General features: G+C 58.1%; 1 long non-coding RNA gene across 1 annotated transcript; it reads right to left on the reverse strand.

Moving 5' to 3' along the window:
• Positions 1 to 21,296: 21,296 nt before the first annotated feature.
• LOC123577743 lies at positions 21,297 to 23,684 on the reverse strand. The gene is made up of 2 exons (XR_006702059.1): positions 22,155 to 23,684; positions 21,297 to 22,033 (listed from the first exon to the last, which is right to left on the reverse strand). It is a non-coding gene; the product is annotated as an uncharacterized LOC123577743 (long non-coding RNA).
• Positions 23,685 to 23,893: the final 209 nt, after the last annotated feature.

The following is a 23,893-nucleotide window of genomic DNA, read 5'->3' on the forward strand; positions in this document are numbered from 1 at the left end:
ACTCATCGGCATGTGTTCCCTGAGTGCCCACCTTGTGGCCTGGCAGCGTTCCAGAGCAAGCAGCCGTGGGCCTGACCCGCAGAAGGAGGCATCCGGGGGTCACGGGGACAACAGCCGTGTCCGTGACGAGTGTGTGCATGTGGCAGAAGCTGGGGGTGGGAGACGGGGCTCAGGGAGGGCCCGAGATGGCACCTGAGCAGCAACGGAGGGGCCGGAGGCAGAGGCCCTGGGGGGACATGGAGGGCAGGGTGGCTGGTGACACGTGACGGGGAGGGTGGTGGCCCCCGGAGGCAGGGAAGTAGCAGGCCCGGGCCGGGTGGTGGTGCACTCACTAACACACTCACGCCCCCGAGCCTCACAGACATGCACACTCACATGCACACCGGACACGCACACATTTAGACACTTGTGTGCCTTGACTCACACACACCCATGCACGCTTTCGCATGAACGCATACACACATCCGCACTCACGGGCACGTGCCCCCGGTCACACCCAGCCACGCGTATATTCATACCCTCACATGACACTGCCTGACCCACGAGCGCCCACACGCCCCCCCCCCACCGTCTCGCCCACGCACCCCTTTCCGGGGGCGAATCTCCGGTCCCACCTCAGCCTTCTGCTCCAGAGGCGAGCTGGACCCCGACTCGGCGCCCTCTGCGTGGGAACCTGCACACAGGCGGGGTGCCCTCAGCCTCACCCTCCCATCCCCACGTGCATGAGAAGTGCCCCCAGTCAAGGGGCGGGTGGGCTCTGGAGACAGGAGCAGAGACGTCCAGGCGGCGCCCCCTGCCCCACGGCACCAGGGTCAGAGACGTCTGCTCATCAGGGGCTCACCGGACTGCCCAGTGACGCTGGCACACGGGCAGCAGGTGCGTGCACACAGAGGGGCCGGGGCCACGGGCGGGGGCGGCCCAGGGCTAAGAGGTGGAGAAGGCACACAGGGCTGGGAGCTCGCCCGGGGCAGGGTCTCACCAGCACCCACCCCGCCGCCCAGGGCCTGAAGGCTGAAAGGAAGCCTAAGAGATGGTCCCCAGGCAGCGTTTATGGGACACGACACGGCGCCCCGGGGCCCTCTCAGTCGGCGCTTACGGTCTCAGAAGGGAGCGGTGGGGGGGGGTGGGGGCGGCTGTCGGATTGGCGGCCGGCTGGGGGCCGCTGCACCCCAGCACATGGAAGAGGTGCCAGCCTCTCCGGGCAGAATCCTGGACGGCTTATCTCCGGGCTCCTGACGGGAAAGGGAGGTATTTACAAGGGGCGAAGTCCAGCGGCTGGCCGCGGGCCAGCTCACATCCTCCGCACAAGGCAGGTTTTTTCAGACTTCCATGTGCTGTTGAGCTGAAGAAAAGCACTTCTTACGCACAGAAGTAAGTAAGTAAGTAAGTAAGTAAGTAAATAAATAAATAAATAAATAAATAAATAAATGCAAGTGAGAGCAGTGACTTTAAGAATCAGGTTAGCGGGGTTCGCGGGACCGGCCCGACCTCCTCACAGGAGGGGGAGTAAAAAACACCACCCCGCACACATATGAGCCCTGAGTCCGCAGGTTTGGAGGCCTTCTACACCTGTGAGATCAGCCACCATCTCAGGCATGAACACCCAGGGCTGGTGTGGCTGCTGAGGCCCGTGGCCTGCCTCGTGGCTGACGGGGCCGTGGGGGGTCACGGTCCACTGGGAAAGGGCTGACGGGCAGGTAGGAAGAACTACATTGATCCGGGAAACCCTTACTTCTGGAGATGTTTTCTGAAGAAATAAGCGAACGAGGAGAGAAAAGTTTGCAGGGGTGAAGACGTCCGTGCCCGCCGCTGTGTAATAGAGAAAACGGAGAAACCTAAAAATCTCCAGCAGCGAAGGTGCGACCGGATGAGATGCTAACTTGCTTCGAAAGCAGAAAATAAAGAGCCGCGCAATGCTTACTATCTAATAAGAGACGAAAAGCATTAAAACATGATAAGAGCAAAGGACGTAAGGAAACAAGGTCGCATCCAGGACGCTGGTTCTGGAGCCAGCGCGGTCGGGAGTCGACGATCAGCTGTGGTATGAGGTCATCGACGTCGCTTACGGATACCGAGTGAACGAAGTCAGGCGAGGGCTGTCGCACGCACGGGCAGAGGACCGTTGGAGGAGCAGGCCCCCAGGCCAGCAGGCATTCGCTGGCACCTCCTGGTCCACGGTCGGCATCGGGCGTGCGCGTGTGTGCACGGCTCAGTCCTCACGACGCCGGCTCTGAGGTGGCCGGGCCTGGGCTCAAATCGCGCTCAGCCCATCGCCAGCCGCACGACCTTGGGCACTCACCGCCTTCTCGGCTTCTCCACCTCCCTATGCTTAACGGCCCCTTTCCCACGGTAGCCAATCCCGCTGCCCAAATGTGTTACCCGTGACTCGAGACCTTTGCAAAAAAAAAAAAAAAAGTCCAGTATCAACTCTCCACCTGACATACCACTGTGCTTTTGAGAAAAATCAGAAAAAAAAAAAAAAAAAAATCCCTCCATTTCAGATGGGAGGCGATCTACTTACCGGGAGGCGGGGGCTGGAAGTCACGCCCCCACCCCCCGCCCCGGGGGCCACAGGGGCTCCGCACATCCCGGAAGCCAAGGCCGAGGGTCTGCTAGCTTTTCCACACAATGTCCCTTCAATTGTGTGTCTGGCTTGAATGCAAAAGCATATGGCCTTCCCACTTGCAGTTTAACAACTTGCGGGCATTGTCTGGCTTTCAGCCCTCCATCCTCCAAAATCTCATGTTGGGTGCCCATAAAAATGCATAGGCACTAACTTTCCTGTTTTTCCAGGCACAGGCTCTCTCAGGAAATGCATCACCGAGTGGGTTTTCACTGCAGTTCCCAGGCATATGATGGAAGCTCCCATCGTGTCTGAGTTTGGAGCCCCAGCTCACTGGGCCTTTATTCTCTGGGGGGGGGGGGGGGGGAGGGGGGCCGGAGCTTGACCCATGGGGCTGCCCAGGAAATTACCTGAGGGCAGGGCTAGCGAACCACCCATGTGTCCATCCAGGTGCCCAGACACCACATGTTTACTAGACACACACCAAGTGCCAAGGATTCCGGCCTCCAAGGAGATCCCACCTTGTGGGAGAATATTCCAGCCAGCTGGTGTTATGTCGCAAATCAGCCCAAAACCTCATGGCTGGAACAGCAAGCATTTCGTTTTCTCCTACATTCGCTGCGGTGACAGAATGACGCCAGTTGAGGGACGTGAACGACAGAAATATACTGTCCCACATCTCCGAGAGGTGGGCAGGTGGGGGCTCCTGCTGAGGCCGTGAGGGAGGCTGTGCTCCAAGCCTCCCCTGGCTTCTGGTGGTCTGTTGACGATCTCTGATATTCTTTGCCTTGAAGAAGCATCACCCCGAGCTCTGGGGTGGCTCAGTGGGTTGAGCGTCCGACTCCCGCTCAGGTCATGATCCCACGGTCCGTGAGTTCGAGCCCCGCGTCGGGCTCTGTGCTGACAGCTCGGAGCCTGGAGCCTGCTTCGGGTTCTGTGTCTCCCCTCCCCTTCTCTCTGCCCTTCTCCCACTCGTTTTCTCTCTTTCTCTCAAAAATAAATAAATTAAAACGAAAAACAAAAAAGAAGTTTCACCCTGATCCCTGCCTTCAGGTTCACACGGCTTTCTCCCTGTGTCTGAGTTTCCCTCCCTTACAGGGACACCGGTCACGTCATTTCACGTGGATTACTTCCATAAAGCCCGGTGTCTGAGTAAGGTCATACTCTGAGCCAGCGGGGGTTGGGTCTCCCGTGTATCTTCCGTGGGTCAGCGGCGACTCTCCCCGGTGGGGCTGCCCAAGGGGTGTGGCTGGCCCAGCCCACGTGCTCCGTGCGGCCTCTCCGTGGGGGTGGGCGTGGCCACCAGACGCTTCAGGAGCGGCCACCCCAGTGAGCAACAGAGAAGCCGCCTTGCCTCTGGGGGCCCCCTCGGGCACCGACACACGCCGAGTTTCAGGGGACAGGGAGGCAGGCCCCGCCTGTTGAGGGAGGGAGGGTGGAAGGCACGTGTGGGACGGGGATGCTGGCACCGCGCTCACAGCACTGCTGGCGGCCACAGGGACACTGGAGCAGTGAACGCGCACGGCGGGTGCCGGTTGCTGCTTCCAGGCAGATGTGGTTGCCGTGGAAACACGGCGCCTGGGCACGGGGCCCACGTGAGCAGCCCAGAGGGCTTCCCGAGGAGGTTACACTGAGGTCCTAAGGGGAGTGAGCACTGATCAGCTCGATGGGGTGGGGGGCAGAGGAACCCGTCTGTGCCAAGGCCAAGAGGCGGGGGACGGCTTGGGCCTTCTACAAGAAGCTGAAATTCCAGGGGCACGCGTGCCCCCCCCCAGGGCCCCCCAACAATTTCCCGAGATCCCAGTTTCTTGCACGGAAACCCGGAAGGCCTACATTTTCTCCGGACTGGTAAGTGGGTCCTGAGACACTTGGGGCCCCTGATCCGTTCATGTGATTCCGTGGCAGTCATTGTTTTGAAACTGATCATGCCTTCGTCTCGATCAGGGCTCAGTCAACTTTTTCCACAGGAGACCAGATGGCAATATTTCAGCCTTTGGAAGGCACATGGTGACTGCCACTGCAGTGCAAAAGCAGCCCTAGGCGATACACCAATGGGCGGGCCTGGCGGCGTTCCAATAAAACTTTATTTATAAAAACAGGTGGCGGGCTATTGTTTGCTGGCTTCTGGTCTAGACTGAAGTTTGCTCTGGTCAGAATGTGAGTCCCAGCTTCCAGCACTCACCGGACGTGACTCTGAACGCGTCATTCAGCCTCTCTGAAGCTGCTCTACCTTCTGTGAAACATTTTAGGTTTAACAGGCGATGCTGTCTCGGTCCCAACGGCTCAACTCCGCTGCCGTGAAGCAGCAAGGACCCCCTCTGTCACCCCCCGGAGGAAAGGAGGCAAAGCTCGCGAAGGCACGTGGACGGAGGTGCAGCCCTGGGGTCAGACTCGGATGTTGCCAGAGCAACCCTGACCCGCGCCTCCTCGCTGGGGCCTTGGGCTGTTCGGGCTGCCGGAGCCTCAGGTCTCCACTTGTGGGACAGGAATAAGTGTGGGCCACCCAGTTAGGAGAGCACGGGTGTGAGTTCTCTAAAGCTGCACATTCAGGGTCCGAGCGGACATCCCTTTGGGGGCAGCTGGCTACGCGGCCGGAAACCCCACACGAGGGTGCGGCAGCCGCCTCGCTGAGTGGGGGCCCGGGGGTCTGCGTTCGAGGCAGCCCCTCGGGGCAGATCTAGAATCCTCTGAGCACTCAGACTCCCGGTGTCCTACCTCCTCAGTTCTAAGATGCACAGCGATCACGTTTCCACATTCCCGAGACTTTCAGTCCACACTGACACTTGCTGAGGCGGCCACCGAAGAAAGGTGGATCTCGTGGCCGGTGGTATTCGGGGACGGAGGCATGAGGATACAGAGACACGTCGCCCCCAAATCCGCTCAGGGACGCCTCCCTCCGGGCAGCCTCGGGCAGCGGCCGGCTGGATGGGGACGGGGCCCCGAGGCCCTCGGAGCCGGAGTTGGGGAGCAGGGATCGCACACCAGACACCCACTTCCTCCGCGGGTCGGGCCCTTCCTAGCTCTCAGCGCAGAGGCCGGCCCCTCCCGCGATAAGGAAAACAGGGTGCCAGCCCCCGCGTGCAGAATGTGACATTCTTTCCAAACAAGCCAGTTGTTTCACAGGCTTGCCTTGGAGGACTTCAAAAACACACAGGGGCCAAAATCAAAGGCTTCCTGTTATAAATTCATTTCTGCACCTCAGGTACTTGGTGGGTGGGGGAGGGAAAAAAATGAGATTCAATGAAAAGTGGTTGAAAATGCTCTAAAAATACCCTGCTTGGGGAGGAGAGTGGCCCGGCCTGTCTCCACGGCGGGCGGAGAACCGCTTCAGGTTTGCCTGCGGTTTTTGAAGGCGTTTCACACACTCAGAAGTTAAGGTATCTGTTGTTCTAAAACCTTTGGTGTCTTAAAAAAAATTTTTTTTTTTTGGGGCGCCTGGGTGGCGCAGTCGGTTAAGCGTCCGACTTCAGCCAGGTCACGATCTCGCGGTCCGTGAGTTCGAGCCCCGCGTCAGGCTCTGGGCTGATGGCTCAGAGCCTGGAGCCTGTTTCCGATTCTGTGTCTCCCTCTCTCTCTGCCCCTCCCCCGTTCATGCTCTGTCTCTCTCTGTCCCAAAAATAAATAAACGTTGAAAAAAAAAATTTTTTTTTAAAAAAAAAAAATTTTTTTTTTAATTTCCAAGACTTGAAAAAAATATTAAGATGCAGAACGGATCTTTGCAGCCGGACCTCCTCGCCGTCAAGATGAGAAAACGCAGGCCAGACGCCGAGGGGCTGGCCGCGGTCGCAGGCTGGTTCCAGACAGGACGGGGCGAGCCCTCGGTGCTCCTGGAAGGTTCCAGGAGGTGAAACTGGACCCGTGGACACCACAGGACAGACTTCTCTTGCTCTTAAAGTAAAAATCCTGATCACAGAAGCGATGTGTGTTTATGTGAGAAAATCCAGAACATTCCTAAAAGCCAAAGAGGACACTTGAGGTGGCCTGTGACCTGATACCCACAGACAGCCACTATAGGGTTGTTTCCACTAGTAGTGGCCTGTCCACCCAGCGCCCAGCCCGGATCCCGGCTCTCTCCGAACCGCCGATGGGCGCCCACGAGGGAGGCTGGGAGAGGGGAACAGGCCTTTCCAGCCTCGACAGCAGAGGCCGGGATGCGGGACAGGCATGGGGCAGTGACAGTGCTGCGGGCTTTCGGCGAGGATGGCGGTGGGATGAGAGCCGGCTTCGGAGAGACCCCCAAACCGTGACGGTGGGGCCCCATCCTGGGGTGCCCCTCCCCTGCTTGTGTTTTGCTGACACCTTGCGGGCTCAGCTCCAGCCAAGCTCCCAGACTGGGTGCAGGTGCCTTGTCTTTCCCAGGCCCGAGGGCCACGTCCGCAGGAGCACTAGTCACCCTGCCCTGGGCCTGCCCCCCCCCGCCCCCCCACCTTCGCCAACACTGGCTATCCTTGTCGACGTTTTCATTGTCCATCCTGGCACGCGTGTGGTGTCACGGCTTTGCTGACGGAGTCTGCCCGGCCCCGCTTCGGGGAAGCGTCGGTCTGGGCCTACCCCGTATTTGGCTCGCGGTGACACAGACCCGGGACGACATCAGGTCGTGCTCTCGTTCGCAGCGCGAATATTTTACATCACTCTCTTGCTGTTCACACGCTTGGCTCAGGAGCTGAGACTGTGCTCCGAGGACCGTAAAGCAGAGTGTATACAATCGCAAGGAAGATCACATCCGCGACCATCTTTTCGCTGCCCCTCCCAGGCCCTGAGCCCGTGCCCGACAACCTGACCCGAGATCCAGGTGAAACCTGAACGTTGCAGACAACCCTCCCGTCTGCAAAGGGCCAGATGTCTGGCCTCAGGTGTCCCAACATCTGTGTGCCGGGCTGGATGTCTTGCTCGTCAGTCTCAAGTTTCGTGTCACGGAGATAGGAGCTCCGGGGAGGACACGCCACACCTCACACGTGCTCCGCGAAGGGCCGTCCCCACAGCGGCGCGCCTCCCTGGGTCATCGCACCCCGACGGGAGCAGAGAACACAGCAGGCAGGGGCGAGGCTGGGCGGGTGGGAACTTGTACGCGCTTTCACAACCTCCTGCTCATCGTCTGGGGACCGTGCACGATTTGGGCGGTAAAGCAACAGTCTCACACACGATCGGGGTAAGTAATGTACAGATGTCCAGCGTGGGGAACAGAGTTGACAGCATCGTGTTAACTTTGCAGGTGACCCACGGTGACTGGGCTTCCGTGGTGACCATTGCCCAGCGTGTGCAAACGTCAAATCGCTGCGTCGGGCTCCCGCAGCTGATAGGGTGCTGGTCAACGGTACCTTAATACATTTTTACAAATAAAAGAAATAACAGACGAGCGGGGTCTGTCCACGGCCAGACGCGCAGGCAGCACATACATATGGTTTCAAAATACAGTCGGAGCCGCGGCGAATAAATGGAATTTTGGAATGATTTGCTTTACAGTTCCCTTAAGTAACATTATCTTGTTAAAGACATTAACCTCGGGCCTTTGCTGTTATATATTTGCTTTCATTGTTTTCATCCTGGGAGCAACCTGTAGGAGAGACACTCGTCAGGGAAAGAGGGGTCAAGGGTCGTGAAAACATTGATTTTCGAGGTGGCTGAATGGCCGTCTGGGGAACGCTCGCCAATTATGGAAAACAGACATCAATTTTCAGAACCTCTTTTACGATTTGAAAAAAAAAAATTTTTACGAAATCTCAAACATTAATAACTATTTCATTGTTTGTCTGGCCTGAGGGAGGCTTGAGGAAATGCCTCCTCTCATACCACTTTTCTGGGGAGAAAAGGCGACAGGCAGGCGTTCGGCCCCAGAGGCCGAGGCTGCCCCCCCCCCCCACCCAACAGCGCGGTCGCATCCGGGGGCTGAGCCGCAGAGCTGCCCACACCCCCCCAGCCCCGCCCCCACCCCCACCCCCTGTGCCCTGGGCAAAGGTGCAGCCCCAGTGCCAAGACTTGCAAAACACATCTCCGGTTCCTTCTGCGGGTTTGCTGGGTGGCCCTCCCGACAGAGCAGGGGTTGGGGTTCCAGCTGACCCCTGTTTGGAACCACCAGACCCCCGTGTCCTCATCTGTGAGGCGGGGTATTCAGTGAGAATGCCTCGCCAGGCAGATGCCGGATGGCAGGACGAAGGGGCCATCCGCCACTGAAGTCATCATCACCTGCGGCCGGCTTGCGGCCACGCCTCTGTTCTGGGCCCCATCCTTTCCCTTCTCGACCTCGGACCAAACGCTGGCACAGGGACCATCTGTGAGCATCTGGGGTCCAGGCACCGGGAGATCAGTTCCCTCCCGGCGTCATAGCCCCGCAAAGGGCAGCTGAGCTCCTAACAAGGGAGCCGAGAGGTGAGAGCCCTGGGCGGGGTGGGAGGGGGCAAGGCAGAAGTAGAATCGGACCACGAGTCTGTCCCACCCCCCAAATCCAGGGTCCCTTCACTGCCCCTCGCTGCCCTCCACTCACCGATTCCAGTGAGCTACTGGCTCTTGGAAAACCCCCTCTATCTGGGGCCCAAGTTGTCAGCAAGCCTGCGGGGGTCCCTGGATGAAAAGCCCAGGGAAGTGTGAGTGGTGGTGGAACCGTGGGACCCTCTGGGCTGCCGGGTGGCGGCCAAATGCAGGGGTGTGGGGGGGAAGGTGCATTCCGTTCAGCGTCCTTTGCCCGCCCTGCCCCCTGTCCCCGCCAGGTCTTTTCCACGCCCCTCCTTGCAATCCCCTCCGAGGCTTTAACACAGGCTTTGTGGCTGCTGACCAACAATCCTTTCCCAGCAGCCACGGAGCAAACCCTCCCCCTTCCTTATAAAGGCTCGTCTTGGGCAGGACCCGTCTGGAGGACAAAATACGTGGCAAATGAGGTCTAAGGGAAGGGACTTTCTCAAGAAATCTGTGCAGGATGGAGTTTCCCATCCTGCTTCCCTCCCCGGCCTTCCTTTCCTGCGTCACGGATTCACGGCCCAGCTTCCTAGGTGACTGGAATATTCCTCCTTGGAACACAGCTGAGGTCTTGGTGGCCAAAAAAGCCTCTAAGACACCAGAGCCCTCGTTAAAGAACGATTTTCAAAACCTCGTTGACCGTGCTCAGATACAGCGCAAATGTGTTCGGCTTTTCTGGAAGACGAGCGGGAAGTATGTGCCCGAACTGCAAGTAGGAATGAACAGTGACCTGAATCCCCCACTGTTCGGGACTTACGGACAGGAAGTAATTAAGGACGTGTGCAAAGACATTTAAGTCTAGGACGTTCGCTGCGGCTGTGTTTTCTAGATACCCAACACCGAGAGACCGAGTGAGGAGGCCGGGCCCCAAGGCGCAGGGAGTTCTGTTAGTGAAACAGAAGTACACCCCCCTCCTGTTACTACAGAAGACTCTCGAAGCTGCGTTCAGCTTCACCTCCTAGCGTACGTGTGTGAGTGAGTGTGTGGGCACGTGTGGGTGTGTGCACGGGTCTGAGCGAGCGTGGGTGTGGATACGAGGGCGTATGTGAGCACGCGTGCGTGTGTGGGTGTGTGAGCACGTGGAGGGGTGGGACTGTGCATGTGTGAGTGCGTGTGCATGAGCGTGGGCGTGTGAGTCTGAGTCCACACGAGTGTGTGCGCGGGTAGGTGTGAGCACCGTGAGAGTGTGTGGGTGCACGTGAGCGTGCATACAGGTTTGAGTGCGCACGTGTGAACGTGTGTGTGCAAGAGTGTGCGCACAGGTGAGCACGCAGGCTCGCCAGCGGCTAGCTGCGTCTGAGTCACCGCCGGTCGCTTGCCGCGTGTGACTCAACGATTCCCGTCTTGGTCCGGCGCACGGGGACTGTAATCATGCCCAGAAGCAAGTGGTAAAGGACAGAATGGGGTGGCAGGGGTTCCCCTACTGCAAAACATGTTTCTGAGACACAGCAAAGGCAGGGGAAGGACACCGAAACATTCTAAGCAGTTATCTCTGAACGGCGGACGACCCGCAACCTTCCTCGTGCTTCTCTGATTTTCCTGATGAAAAGTCTTACCTGTCTGTGCACCCAAGTCCGTGAGCGGAGTAGGGCAGGTAGCGGTCAGCGTGGGGTGAGAATGGCAGGTGTGTGTGCGGGTGAGCCGGGCTGGCCAGCGTGGCTTGTGGATGACATCAGAGTGCAGTCACCGGCCTCCCAGGCCCCACGCTGGTAATCGGCAGGGCCGGGGTCAGGCACAGTGGCAAGCCTCCCCGCCCCCTCCCTAGCCACTAGGCTGCACTGCCCGTCAACAGAGCACGGGGCTCCGGGCAGGGCCTTCGGACTCCAATCCGAGTGTGGGTTGGGTAAATGTCCCGACATCTCTGGGCTTTGGCTTCATCATCTGAAAGATGGGGAGATAGGCAAGCTGCCCACGAAGGTGACGTGAGGGTTGAACAAGCCAGGTGAGGCAGGAAACAAAGCCAGAAGGCGCCCCGCCCTCAAGGAGCGTGGATGCGAGCATCCAAGGCCACAGGCCATCACGTGATCACCCAAATCCACGTAAACATCAGGCTCTAGTGCCTGCCCTGTGCCAGGCATCACGCCTGCGTTGGGCACACGGCTGCGAGTAAGAGAATCAAAGTCCCTGCCTCAGACCTGACGGCAGGGGAAGCTGTGTTTGTAAGCATATGTCCAGAAAAAAACTGACGTCAAGAAATCCCCACCTTTCCAAATGTTCCTAACTGGCGAGTTTGCATAAAGGGCCCATGAGTGTTCACGGGAGTAATCTCTCAACTGGAGGGTTGAAGTGTTTTCAAAATTCCATGTTGATTACATCTGCAAAGACCCTATTTCCAAACACTGTCACATGCACGGGATGAGAACTTCAACACTCGTTTTTGGGGGAACACAACTGACTCAGAACATTTCTTAAATCAGTCGACACACTCAAATCCTTGTCTGAAGGTCCAGTTCTCGGAGGGTCCAAACTAAGACAATGTTCCTCCTTCTTGTGTTAAAAGCACAACGCCCTCACCCAACAAGAACCCAGAGAGGAACAATTGGGACATGTGTTGATATGAAAACACACACTCATGCTCTTGGCCCCGCGGTCCACACAAAGGGCGCCGGGAAAGTTCTGGAAGGGCCATCTCACAGCAAGGTCAGCAGCGAGGCGAAGAGCCCTTCCGTCTACACTCTGGCCAAGCGCCTCGCGACCACGCCCGCAACCTCGTGTGTGCGGGGCTCGGAACGTTACTTCAGATACAGAACGTGTCAGGACGCACAGGCTGTCGGCAAATATTTGCAGAGCCCAGCACGGCGTGCCAAGGCCAACCTGCCGCCATGACTCCAGGTGGGAAGCATTGCGAACAAAGCCTTTCAAAGAAGTCACACACACGCCAATCAGGTAAAAACAACCACACGAAGAAGATCTTCCTTCACGAGCTCACAGAAGGGCTGTTCACTTCCAAAGCCCTACTGTCAAATCGTTTAGGGGGACCACATCTGGACCGAGGTCCACTTGTGGGCGTCTTGTCCGAGCAGGCGAGAGCGACCCTCGCACACTTCCAAAGAGCAGGTGCCAATGCACGCTTTTGCACCTCCGAGAGCTGGCCTGTACATGGTCACGGTTTTCCGGCCCCGGGGACAGACGGACTTTACTCCACAGAACCGCTGAGAAGAATAGTCCTGAAGTCAACACCACCGCCACCAAAGCTGCAGGCCCACGGCTTCCACGGTTTCTGCACACACAGTACAGCTGTGCCTAGCACGTAACTCCCATGCCTAGCACACAGTCGGTGCTTAATAAATGTTTACTGCATGTTTCTCACGTTAATAATTCATATTAATTTATATCAAATACAGAGGTGCCTCTATGATAGTTAATGAATAAACCGATCGATGGATGGATGAACGGGCAAATGCTAAGCCTCCCTTCTCAGCCACCGTGCGGCTGGGAAGTGCAAACAGCCCAATGGCGGGGCCACGCGGACAGGAGCCAAGACCGCCGCTGACGGCTCCCGCCGAGTTCTGTGCGGACGGTGAGCGGGTCCAGTCGCCGCCTCAGGGAGCACACGCTCTTGGATCTTCTGACCCCCGGCTGAGCCGACCCAACGGACGCCACGCGGAGCAGAGCCTCCCCCACCAAACGCAGCGCAGATTCCAAATCTACGCAAGATAAACGATCAGTTTCAAGCCACTAGAACTCGGAGCGGTTTGTCCCGCAGCAGTAAATAACCAGACGGCTTGCTGCCACGGCATCTCCAGAGCTCACAGGGACGGCGGCCCACGGCAGTTTGGAGAGTCCAGCCACGGGGGTTCCTCCAACAGACCGCGGCCGGCGTGGGTGCGCTCCCGGCGGGATGAAACCTACCGCGATCGCTGTGCAATCCTAGAGAGAAGAGGGAAAGCGGGTGCACATCTCACTGTGCGATGTGCACTCCTGTTGTCAGAAAGTGTGTTTTAGCTTGTAAACGCAGAAGATTTTTCTGGACAGGTGGCAAAAGCAAAACAAAACAAAACAAAAACCCCAAACAAACCAAAAAACACGTAACAATGGTCTCCAGAGGGAGGGTTAGAGAGAAGCATAGGGTCTGCAGGGGAAGGGAGGTCACAACCTTTCATACTCTTTTTGGGGAAAAAAAATCCATTTATTACAGTTTGTTTCCTGTTTACGTTATCGTACAGGTGGGAGAAGCTGGGGCCAGAGGTTCGGGCCCACGGGTTCTGGTCCTGATGCACTGCCGTGTGACTCACAGAGGTCACTGCGGCTGGCCGAACCTCAGTTTCCCCACGTGTCTGAGAGCATGAAGGCGCACCTACCTTACCGGCTGCTTGTGGAGATCGGGAGAGGGGCCAATGAAAGCCGCTTCCAGCTTTTGGCGCTCCACTTTGGGCTCATGCCCCCCCTCCCCGGGACACGCAGGGCAGTGCGCTGGCAGGCCAGGGAACCTCAGCACCACGTGTGACACTGGGCAGGTGGGAAGGCCACTCTTCGGATGCACGTCTGGACCGGGCTCTCGGGAAGCAGGCTCGGACGACCCGGCTCCAGCCCAGCTCAGAACTGAATCAGGCAGCGGGACCCAGGGAGGCCGGGAGACCCAGGCCCTACCACGAGCAAGGTGTCCAGGGGCAGGGTGGCGTGGTGGTTAGGCACCCTCTGATCCCCGCCTGCGTGGCCTCTGTCCCAGCAACCTTCCTTACGGTGTGGCCGTGAGGTTCGGGAGACCTTTCTCCGTGGAAAGTTCTCCTTAAACAGGAGTTATTCCTACTGTCCCAGGTCTCCAGACCCCCTCACGGCCCTCTCCCTTCCCCCAGCCAGGCCCGAGATGCCAGGACGGTTCGTTCAGTGTGGCCCAGCATGGTGGTGGGCCAAGGCTCCTGGGCTCTCTCACTCTTCCTCTGTGAGCATTTAGGACACGCATCGCATGTGTGATGTGCACCTTGTAGGAGGCTGGGGACACGAGGAGGAAAAATGCAGCCCGGTCCGAGGCCTCGGTGGGTTCACTTCTAGCAGTAAGGACGCCAGGGCCAGGCCCTGCTGGGGGTGTAAGAACACAGTCGGAGCAGGGTGGAGGAAGTCGGGAGGGCTTCCTGGAGGAAGAGGCATCAGAGCTGAATCCCTCAAGGTTCCTGGGAACCAGCCAGGCATGGTGGAGGAATACAGGGCCTCACGATGCCAGGAGAAGGAAGAGTAACCCCCAGGCCATTCACTCTGAGACATTTTCCCCATCACGCTGAAATACGTCCAGTGTGGACAGGAGAACGTTCCAGCTGGAGGACGTCCCTGCACACCCTGGTGAGTCAAGGTCACCTGGAGTGGGCAGTGATTCATCACCCTCAGTCCTAGCTCCGGGGCACTCGTGCCAAGGGAGCTGCCCCAAGTGACGGAACAGTAGCACTGTGACACCAGGCTGGCAGGTGCAGGAATGGGGCTGGGCCGGGGCGGGAGGGGACAGGGCCGCAAAGCACCAGCGACAGCGAGAGCCGCAGTGAGGGCAGGAGATGCGCCTCTTGGCTGTGCAGCTTCCAACAAGTGGCTTTGTATCTCTGAGCCTTGGATTCCACTTCTGTAAAATGCAGACAAGTTGGGGGTGCCTGGGTGGCTCAGTCGGTTGAGCATCTGAATTCTGCTCAGGTCATGATCTCACCGTTGGTGGGTCCAAGCCCCGTGTGGGGCTCTGTGCTAACAGCTTGGAGCCTGGAGCCCGCTTTGGAGTCTGTGTCTCTGCCCCTCCCCTGCTCATGCGCGCACGTGCGCGCTCTCTCTCTCTCTCTCAGAAATAAACATTTTAAAAAAATTTTTAAATAAAAAAGTAAAATAAAATGAAGACAAGATTAATTACAGGGCGGGGGGGGGGGGGGTTGCACAAAATCAAACAAGACACTGTGTTACTCGGGAGTAGAGCATGATGGAAAGACCCCAAAGAACAGTGTAGACGTTTTCCTCTCACATAATGACCTGGAGACAGGTGGCTCTTCCCAGCTGACCGTGGTGCTCCCTGCGGACTCTGTTCTCCAAGGCGGCGGCATAATCACCAGCCATCAAGTGAGCATCCAGGAAACACGGGGAAGAGAGAGACCGACTTGGGGGTCCTCGGAGAGCAGACTCTGAGACGGGAGGTTGGTTGATGACTGCCCATTGGGTCCACCCGTGGGGACGGAGAGGTCAGGCTGGGTGCAGCTGATCCCACTGGGGGGGTCTCTGGAGCTGGGACAGCCCCTCTGGAGCTTGGGCTGTCCTGAGTTGAGGCCAGGGGACCGGACTCTGTCCCATCGCTGGATCAGTCATTTAATGGGGACCGCCCACGGAAGAGGCGCGGGCGTGGCCCACAGCAGTGCCCACAGAGGAACTCAGCTGGAAGGCGACGTCCATTGGCTGCCCCGGCACCAGGGAGGAGCGTCTCCTGCTGAAGGGAAGCCCCTGCCGGCCCCCGCGGGACACTCTGTTGCAGGGACGCGGCTGCAGAGTCCTGTCTATTCCAGGTGCTCGGGCGGGGGGGGGCGAGTTCCCCCAAATGAAAGACGGGAATGTGGGTGCACAGGCTGGCCAGCACGGGCCAGCCTCGTCAGCGCTGAGGCTGAGCCCGGCACTGGTGAGAGCGACCCGGGGCGACCGGTGGACCAACCCGTATTTGGTGGTCGTGGGGCTGGCTGCACAAGTGTGGTGAACACACCGTGCCCGGCACTCGCAGGGTGTCACGGTCGGTGGAGGAGCGTTCACACCACAAGGTGTCCGGGAGAGGCACGGGCCGGGCCGGAGGGGACGTCAGAGGCGGCACCGATCCGGGCACCCTCGTGCAGGCTCGAGCCGGGGGTGTTCACCTGACGGCTGCCGCCCCGGACCTTCTCCAGGCCTGAGGCTCTGGGACGGCACCCACTTCGCACACCGGGCGCAGCTCGAGAGACCAGCCGGCCTGCGAAATGGGCCCGGGTGGACGGGCAGGTGTCCTGGGGTGGAGGCCGCTCGGGGGGGAGGCCTCGGCAGAAGCAAGGCCTTGGCAGGAGGCCCGAGCGGGGTCTGCGGGGGACCTCCAGGCGTGTGGCCGGATTGTTGAGGAGGAGCGGACGCACGGGGGCAACACCCAGGTGGGGGCCGCACGGAGGAGGGCCACGCGCGTCGGCCTGAGCCTGGGAGAGTGGAGCCCGCCGGCCGCTGATCCCGTCGGCGGTTCTGGAGTCAGACACCGCGGGTTAGAGACCCAGCTCCGGCGCTTCCTGGCCGCACGCTCACGGGCAGGTAGCTTAACCTGCCCGAGTCTCAGCTTCTTCCTCCTCATTCAAAAAGGGGCCGACCACAGCCCCCGCCCTTTGGGGCTTAAATCACCCTGACGGGTGCAGCCTCGACGGAAACACCTGCACTCTGTGTAACAAATCACCCCAAAACTCAGCGGCTTCGAACAGCAAACGTGTATCTTAGCTCACACGTCTGTCGTTGGGGCAGGGCTCTCCAAGCAGGCTCGTGGTCCCTGCTCCGCGAGGAGGCAGCTGGGGCAGCCAGACCCCACGCTGAAGGGTCCACATCCAAGATGGCGCGACGCAGGGCTGGCTGGCAACTGGGAGTTCGGCCCAGCTGGCGGCTGCCAGCCTTCGTGCCTCGCCACGTGGGCCTGTGGGCTTCCCCACATCATGGTGGCCACGTTCCAGGCACGAATGTCCCAAGAGGACTGCGCAGAAGCGGTACCTCCCTGTAGGGCGTGCTCTGGGGAGTCACAGCGCCTTGCTTCTGCGATAGTCACACGCCCACTGAGACTCAAGTGAAGGCCAACACAGACCCTCCCCTACGAGGTGGGTTGCCTTCGGAAGAGCACGTGGGCGGGAGATCTCGTTGCCGCCACTTGGGAAAAGACAATCCGCCGGACGCTTAAAGGAGAATCTGAAAACGAAGACGGTGGTGTTGGACACACCATAAAGCCACCACCCTGAATCACTCTCAGCTTCCAAGTCGGTGCCCGTTGGGAAAACGGTGAGAACAGAAGCACCCCCGAGGGGGGTTCAGCCAGACTTGCCCAAACCATTAAGAGGAAACTTCCATTAAAAAAATCCCACAGATCGTCCAAAGACTTGGGTGGTTGACCTCATGTTTCCAGAACGGCTCATCTTATGTAACACGATACACCCAGACCCAAAGATAGAAGACCAGCCTCTGTAGATTAACATTTCCGGGTTGAGTCTCCCGCTCAAAGTGATCAAGGACGGGGTAAAACAGAAACACAAAAACTAATGAGGGATGAGTTACTCTCGATTTTTTTTTTTTTTTTTTTTTCTGCACGGACTTCCTGCTCGCCCACTCCCTGTAATCCGAATGTATATGGTCTGTTTTTAAACAGAGAGGACACCCAGGGTAGTTGTGAAGTAGGAGCTATAGACGCAGGCAGCCGCCTCAGGGTCCAAGGCCGTGTGTGCATCCTGACCTGTGCGGATGCGGGGAAGGAGTGCCCAGGAAGGGCTCTCTGCCCTCCCCAACAGCCCCCGGGCTCGATGAAGGCCGTGTCACTTCAGACTGGTCATGAGTCAACAGAGGGCTCCATTTCTCCTGACGTCCCTCCATTTGGCCCCTAGAACAGGTGTTTGCCGAGCTCAAGGTCTCTCTGCTTACATAACCCTTGTTCCATTTGGAAGGATGAAAAATCTCCCTGGGGTTTATTGTAAACAGGCTTATGTTCACCCAAACACGGAGAGGAAAGGTCATTGGATTATTCATGCGCCTCTCTCCCCCCGCCTGGAGCTCTCCACCCCCACCAACCGCAGGCACATCTCCCCACCCCAACATCTGGGCAGTGGCCGGGACCTGTGCCCAACCTCTCCACCAGGCCATCCGGGGGCCCGGTGACGCCAATTGGCAGCCCTGACGTTTTAATGGGCCCTGCTTTGGTGAGCATCTCAAACGGAGGCCAGGGGGAGTGGGGGAAGGGAGCGGGAGAAATTTCTTGACAAGCCGCCATGAGTAGAGGCTTGCTCATGGAAAGACAATCTTTTATGATGACAGAAATGAAGCCAGGAACTCCTGGTGAGGGGCCAGCATGTTTCACGCAGGGGAGGGGGGGACCCATCTGCCAACTGGCCACCATAATGCCAATAACACCCATGCCCGAGCTTGATCGTGCACAGTGTACGTGGGGTATGTTATACACGTGACCTCATCTGAGGTGGCACTATTAGGCCATTTCACAGAGGAGAAGCTGAGGGTCGGCTCAGCAAGGAAGACTAACTAGTCTTAGCTCCACATGGCCTCAGCTGGGGCAGCCTGACCCAACTGCAAGACGGCACAGGGCTGGCATGTTGGTGCTGGCTGTCGGCTGGGAGCTCGGCCCGGGTGACGTCCGGGAGCCCTAGATGGTTCCTCGGTTGGGGCCTTATGTGACAGCCCCACTCAGAAATCACTTTGTTTTGGGGACGCCCAGGTGGCTCGGTCAGTTAAGCATCCAACTCTTGGTTTCGGCTCAGGTCATGGTCGCACTCACTGTTGTGAGATCGGCTCCTGCATCAGGCTCTGTGCTGACAGCACGGGGCCTGCCTGGGATTCTCTCTCCCTCTCTCTCTCTCAAATAAATAAACGTTTTTAAAAAATGGTTTTGTTTGCCCAGTGGTTGGGGGCCCAAGTTAGATATGCTAGGCACCTTACAGGCAGGGCCGTCTGGCCCAAAACACCGTTAAGAAAGTCTGGTGGGCCAGTCACTGGGTGGGTGGCTCTCAAGGTCTGGCCCCTAGGCCTACAGCAACAGGGTCACTTGGGAACCTCTTGGAAAGCCCATTCTTAAATGACCCTCCCCTTGTGAAACTCCAGGGATGGGGGGCAGGAGGGGCGGTGCAGGCCCCGCCACCCGTGTCTCAACACCCTTTCTGGTGCTCCTGAGGCCACAGATCAAGTCTGAGAGGCAACGCCTCGGGCCAGGCCTGCCAGCTCCTACCCCACAGACCAGGCCAACGGCCTGAGGACCAGGAGGGTTGGGCAGACCCGGGCGCCTCCTCCAACAACCGGAGGGGGCAGACGAGCAAGCCCACCCCCCACCTTGGTCCTGGGGGTCTCTGGGTTTAGTTCCCATCCTGCCCAGACACGCACAGGGGTCAGGCGACGTTCTGAGGCTCCTCGCAGGTTCTGGCTGCACCGGAAGGACAGCGCGGTGGGGCTCAGAACCCCAAGTGTGCATCCCGAGGGCACCCAGCGGACCCGAGGCTAACGCAGGTGGGAGCCACGGCGGGTAGGAGGGCCCAGACAGCTTGTGGGTGTAGGCATCCGGATCACGAGGGTGGCTTGGGGGTCATGGGAAAGGGCAGAGGCGGGATCTTGGGAGGGCTGCCCACTCTCTCCCCACCGCTGGCAGCTTGGGGCAAATCCCCCATCCATGGTGTCCCCACCTGTGAAATGGGGGGACCAGCCCTTATCGGGCACATGAAACGATTCATCCAGAGAGAGGCTTTACTGAATGCTTCCCTTGCCTATCACTTTCCTTTTGTTTCTTTGCTTTTTGGAGTGAAGACGCCCTGACCTCCCACTGGCTTCCGAGGGAAGCACAGAGCAAGGAAGCGTGATACACCGGGGGGCACCCACCCCGGTCACCATGGAGACGGGGCCTGGGGGCACCTGGGGGTGCGGTGCGCAGGGAAGGCAGGGACAGCCGAGGTAGTTGCTTGATCTGCATCATTATCACGCCTACTGTCCCCAGCAGGCAGGCAGGCACCTGGGGCTGCCCATGGACGCCCTGCTCCAGGCTGGGCCCGGCCAGAGGAGGGGGGCTAGGAGGGGTGCTACTCACAGACTCAGCTGAAGAGGGAGCAGGGAGGTTGCTTGGCTCAATGTTTTGTTTTACTTGTTCTCTTGGGGGGAAGACAGAAGGTGCAAAACCATCCAAGTGGCTGAACACGCCCCACCCCTTACCACCTACTCAGACGAGAGCTGGGCAGTCTGCTCGCTCTCCCCAGCCTCAGTTTCCCCATCTGTTCGTGCGATTTACGAGCCTTCACCAATGGAGTGAGCCCCGCATGGGACTTAGCAGCTGAGATATTTAGATCCAGACAGCCCCTGGTTCCGTCCCAGGCTCTGCCCCTTACCCCGTGGCCGGCACATGACTTGGGGAAAAGTCATTCAGTTCTGCAAGCCTCAGTTTCCCTGTCACTGCAGTGAGGATGACGATGACCCCTGCCTCAGAGAGAGACGACCAAGTGCTTGGCCACCGAAGTTACTCAAACAGCAGCAGTCGCTGTTGTCTCCATGGCTCCGATGATGGGTGATGGGCCTCACCTAGTAACCGAGTGCCCACCCCGAGGGGTCCCCAGCCAGGCTCAGTCCCATCACAGAGCAGGCTCCTCAACTCCTAAAGGACTCGCCTCCATTATGTCAGATGCCCAGTCCCTCCAGGTCCTAGGGCGCCCCCCACACAGCCACGGCCCAGCACCTGCCCCTGTGCCCTCTGCCTCACCCTGACTTACTTCCTGGGGTGGCTGGTCCCCTTGGAATGTGCCTGAGTAGGGGTGACCTGGGTCTCCACTCATCCTACACAACATCTTTGGTAAACACAGGAAATGCGGTTTTGTTCCCAGACACGGCTACACGAGACTGGTTAATGGGGCTTTTTCCAGGAAAAGGCCCTAAATGCAGTCTCAGACCTGACCCTCCCTGGATTCTAGATGCAAGCAAGGCCAAACCCCAGCTCCCCAGGGAGGGAAACTTCCTGGCTTGGGGGATTCTCTAAAAACTTGGGGGGCAGTGATGTCACACTCTGAGGTGGTAATTACACAAACAAGGAAGCCATCGCCCACCTCCATTCTTGCCCATTCAGAACTGCCAGGTCCCTACGGGGGCATGGGGGTGGCAGATAGTCCCAGGCACTATCGTGGGCAGGTCAAATCCCAGCACTGCCTGTGAGAGCTCTGTGACGTTGGACAAGTTGCTGTGCATCGGTTTCCTCATGTGTCCAAAGGAGATAATAACAGTTGTCATGGGGTTAAATGAGGGTCATGTGACTAACGATGATACTCTGGGTGAATGCTTTTTGCAGAGATAGATGTTTGGATGGATAGGTGGGTGGATGGGTGGATGGATAGAGAGATGGATAGATGGACAGATGCATGGATGGACGGATAGATGGACAGATACATGGATGGATGGATTGATGGATGGATGGACAGATGGGTGGGTGGGTGGGTGGATGGATGGATGGGTGGTTGGATGGTTGGAATGATAAATACAGAGATAGACGGACAGATAGATGGATGGATGGATGAATGGACGGACGGATGGGTGGGTGGGTGGGTGGGTGGGTGGATGGGTGGAGGGATGGATGGACAGACGGGTGGGTGGGTGGATGGATTAATAATATTGCAAAAGGGTAATAAAAACCTGCTCAGAGTTTTTTTAATTTTTGCTTTATTTTCATGCTTGAGAAAATGCAGTTTTAATTCTTGGAGGAGACAGAGGTGCAGATGGTTGGAGGCACTGGCAGTCCCTGCAGAGCCGCTGTCCCAAGGAACTGCCCTACCGCTCACGGGCGTGCGTTTTTATGAGAGAGTTAGACCAAGAAGAGCCATTTGCATCTCTGTACGGGCTCCACCTTATCAAACCCTTGAACAGAGACATTACGGTAAAGTAAGTCAGCCTCAGAAGAAAGCCATCTGATGTCTGCATAAAAAAATAAAATGGGATGAAAGTTGATCTATGAGTGGTGGACAAAGGGACAGACAGATAGACAGGTACCAGAGAAAGCAAGAATAGCAAGGTGTAAGCTGGAGAATGGGGTGGGGGGGTGGCTATGGGTGTCACTCCTTTCAGCCTCCCAGTTTGAACATTTCCATAATAAAAGCTGGGGAACACAATGACTCCCCACCCCCACCCCCCCACCCCCCCCCCCCCCCCCCCGCCACTAGAATCCAGGGCCTAGCTTTTTCACAAAGAGCAAAGACTAATTTTCCCACAAGTCCTCTGGATCCCGGTGAGGGGAGTTGCGGACAATAGCACCCAGGAAGGGGCCAAGGACGGCAACCAGGGGACTGCACAGCTGCGGCCCCGCTGAGGGGCTCCAGTGAGCCCACTTGGTGCCAGACCCTGCAGAGGGGAGGGCAGGGTGAGTGGGATTCAGCTTCTCCCCGGGCAAGTCCAGTCCTTTGTGGGGCAGCTCTGCTCCTGTACCTCCCTCTCCCTGGAGACCCCCAGGGTCCCTCTTTACCTGCCTAGAAATTTCTGGATTCTGACTCTGCCCATCAGGTTACCAAGGCAAGGCCAGCTGCGTTTCTGTAGGTGCGTTGCTAAAACCTTGAACGGAGGCATTTGGCTTAACGACTAGACGGACCCCAGAGGTGAAATCTAATGTTGCAAAAGAAGTTAAAATTACACGAGCTGTTTAGAAAGGTGGCTAAAGGGATGCACAGATGAACACGGGCCGGTTAAATTAGCCTCCTGGGCACTCACTACTTTACGGCTGCTCTCTCTGGCCGAGTCCACTTTAGATTTAAAACAACCTATGTGGCGTCATGGTGAGGATTCCCTTTCAACACGTGGGGAAACTGAGGCACGGTGAGACGGTTTTGTTTGTTTGTTCTCTTGGTGGTGGTGGTGGGGGTTGTTTTCAGCAACATGTGAGGATGACCAGTGGGTCTGGGCTGGAGCGGGGATTTGAACCCGGGCAGTCTTGCCCCCCGCTCCAGATGCCCAGCTTCGCCCAGGGTTTGAGGCTAACTCAACTTCTCTTGCTGAGGCTTATGGTGGAGCAAAGGGCACAGTCTGGCCAAAAGGCCTGCTCGGTTTCGGCCAGAAGCAGTGGCCCCAGGTGACGTCAGCCCCCTCCAGAGCCTGGTCGCCCCTCCCCCCTCCTGCCTAGCACTGAACTAAGCTCATCAGTGAGGCTGGCACCGTGCTCCCTGCATGAAAAATCAAGACCCCGGGGGATGGCGGTAGGCCGGGCCTCCAAGCAGCCTGAGCCCAGGGACCGTGGCCCCGGGGAGACCCGAGGTCCACAACCACTCTGACAAATCTTAGTGGCAACACAGACGTCAGGGAGACTTCCTCCTCAGGCAGCGAGAGGAAGGCTCAAATGTGGGAGGTGAGTCACCATAAAAACCCATAGTAATAATAATGCCAGGCATGAACTCTCCTCTCTGCCAAGCCAAACAAGTGGCAGGGGTGGGGCGGGGGGGGGCGTGCTGTTATTTCAATTTATGGGTCTCAGCCCGTTTATGAGGCCGCGTGGTCTGTACCCTAAGTGGGCAATATGGTCAATTCTATTATATCTGGGTCCCTTCCAGGCCTCAGTGGTTTGAAGGAAAAGACAACCTTACAGAACAGTGGTGCCCTGCCCAACGTCCTCACATACAATTTTCTTCGATGACTCCAGATCTACCCGCTTTTCAGACGGCCGTCCGCCCCAGGGCTGTCCATCAGCTACGGCCTTTCGCTCGGCCGCCGCGTGGACACGACTCAGCGTCCCTCTTAGCGCTGTTGGGGTCTCTGCTCGGGGATGGCCCTTTAGGTCACACCATGTCAAGCCTGGCGGTACATCAGCATCCCCCAGGGAGCTCTGGGAGCTGGCGACATGCCTGCACTGACTGGCGGGTGTTGAACTCCAATGCTGCGGGGCTGGGCGCAGGAATGGTATTTAAAATTAACCCCTCCCAAGCGGTACTCAATGGAGGGGGCGGGGAGCGGTCCTGACTCATGGGCCACAGAGTCGCCTGGGAGGGGGCGAGGACGAATATCCCCACGTCTGCGGTGGGGCCTGCAAATCGACACCTTTTAGAGCAGCTTCCGTGCCGGTGCAGGCACAGCGTTCGGGAAACACCGCCTGACCAGCGTGCCCTTCCCCGGCACTAGGAGCATCCCCTGCAAAGGAGGGGACATAGTCTGGTACCAGCCTCCTTGCTCTCACCCTAGGCCTCCCCCGTCGCCCTCAGAGGAGGGTTTCCAAACGAG

Source organism: Leopardus geoffroyi, chromosome E2 (assembly GCF_018350155.1).
Source record: "Leopardus geoffroyi isolate Oge1 chromosome E2, O.geoffroyi_Oge1_pat1.0, whole genome shotgun sequence".
NCBI lineage: Eukaryota > Metazoa > Chordata > Mammalia > Carnivora > Felidae > Leopardus > Leopardus geoffroyi.